Source organism: Mesocricetus auratus, unplaced genomic scaffold (assembly GCF_017639785.1).
Source record: "Mesocricetus auratus isolate SY011 unplaced genomic scaffold, BCM_Maur_2.0 Super-Scaffold_100028, whole genome shotgun sequence".
Classification (NCBI taxonomy): Eukaryota; Metazoa; Chordata; class Mammalia; order Rodentia; family Cricetidae; genus Mesocricetus; species Mesocricetus auratus.
The window spans coordinates 11,470,408-11,472,476 of NW_024429209.1; the positions used below are offsets into that span (position 1 = coordinate 11,470,408).

Sequence of the window (2,069 nt, forward strand, 5' to 3'; positions counted from 1 at the left end):
CAGAAAAAACCATGTTATTTATTGGTGTGTGCTTATGCCAGTGCTTGCGGAAGTCAGAGGACAACTGGTAGGAGCTGGTTTTCTCCTTCTGCCGTGCTTTCGAGTTCTGGGAACTGAGCTCAGGTTTTCCAGCTGTCAACAAGTGACCCTGACCTGTTGAGATATTTCAACAATTCTCTTTGTTTTTGAGACAGTCTCACCCTGTAACCCAGGCTGGCCTAGAACTCACTATGTGGCCCAGGCTGACTTCAAACTCATGGCAATCCTCCTGTCTCAGTCTTCCAAGTGCTAAGGTTACAGGTGTGAGCACCTGTGTCTGGCTTGGCCAGCACTGTCTTTGCTCCCAGGTTTAAAATCAGTGCCACCTACCCCGCCACCCTGTTGAACACACCCCTTCTGCTTCGTCGCCATGTGGCTCCACTGTGTATTTCACCAATGACTCTGATCATTTGTTTTTATTTATTATCTTTCGGGCCTATTTTCTCTCCCTCTAGAATACAACTTTCCAGGGTTAACAGCTCTGTGGCTCTTACTGCAGCCTCTCCCAGTCCCTGGCACAGCACCCACAGCAGGCAAATCCACGTTACATGACCAGAGGGAAAGCCTTCTCGCACCTACTCAACTGCTGCAGCCCGTCTTCTGTTCCCTACCCTGCTCAGGCTATTCTTTCAAGACGACAGATCTTGCTGCATACAACCTCCCATGGCTCCCTAGTTCTTTAGGGTAGTAGCATTACTGCCTACAGTATTCTGTGGCTCCCTACTTCTTTGGGGTAGTAGCGTTACTGCCTACAGTATCCTGTGGCTTCCTAGTTCTTTAGGATAATAGCATTACTGCCTACAGTATCCTGTGGCTCCCTAGTTCTTTGGGGTAGTAGCATTACTGCCTACAGTATCCTGTGGCTTCCTAGTTCTTTGGGGTAGTAGCGTTACTGCCTACAGTATCCTGTGGCTCCCTAGTTCTTTGGGAGAGCATCTACTTCTCTTCGTGCCCACTTTTACTGCCCAGCTCTGACGTCCTCTAAAGCCTTCCCCATTGTCCCGGTTCCTCTGTGCTCCTTCCCCGAGAGCGCTTGTGAGTCTTGCACAGATTGCCCGGCTTGCCTCGTTCCCTTCGCTTGGTCTGTCCTACCTTGTCTTCTGAGTCTCCAGTCAGGTCTCACCTCCTCCAGGGAGGCTACCAGCCTCCCCTGTGCCTTCCTTCCGGTGCTGTGGTGTGCTCTGGCTTACCAGCCCCCAGGCGTCCTGCTTCCCTTCCGGATGGGGAGTGGCAGAGGTGGCAGCAACCCTGGCTGGGGTCAGGTCAGATTCTGGGTGGATGATATCCCAGGACTACCTGTATGTATGCCAGTTTAACTGTTGCCCGACCGAGATGGCCCTAGGGGTGGCGGCTTCTGGGACTCCCCTCTGTGCAGACTTTTTGGAGCTGCTTGGCATCTTGAACCTGGTGAAGACAACCCAGAGGTCCAGAAGGAGCCATGGGACGCTGCCCGAGACCGGGCTGTACAGTGGCCGTGGTTCCTCCGGGGAGCTTGCCATTTGTTCTCAATGAAGGCAGCTGGTACCCTCTGGGGAGATCCGGACTCATGACTCCTTCACGGCTGTGCATCGTCACGAGGGCCTCTGTGTTCAGCCCGACACATCTCACTTCACTCTCTAGCCTCCCTTTGAGGTTTGTATTGTCTAATAAGTGCAGAAATCTGGATTCAGAAAGGGTAAGTTACTTGCCCAAAGTCAAACAGCTAGAAGTGGTTCAAGCTATGAATTCAGGCATGCCAGGCTTTGGTCAGGCAACGAAGAAAGGCACCCATCGAGGGGCTTGGGAGGGCGTGGTTTAGGGAAGACTGAGTTGCCAGGGTGTCCAGGATAGCTGCCCACGACCCTCTCTCTCCTTCTGCCTTTAATGGAGAGGGCGGGAGTGGCAGCTGGAGCCAGCAGGGAGAGCTGCCCATTAGCCCTAATTAGCAGCCCGTCTGGAAAAGCGCTTGGGCTGAAATCAAGACTCTGTCAGTGGGTCCCAGCTGGGTTGTAGCTGAGTGGCAGCTGCAGCATTTCCAGCATCTGAGCCTG

At 53.2% G+C, this 2,069-nt stretch overlaps 1 long non-coding RNA gene across 1 annotated transcript; it reads right to left on the reverse strand.

The window, feature by feature from the left end:
• Positions 1 to 1,868, reverse strand: LOC121134554. The gene is made up of 2 exons (XR_005871645.1): positions 1,132 to 1,868; positions 1 to 153 (listed from the first exon to the last, which is right to left on the reverse strand). It is a non-coding gene; the product is annotated as an uncharacterized LOC121134554 (long non-coding RNA).
• Positions 1,869 to 2,069: the final 201 nt, after the last annotated feature.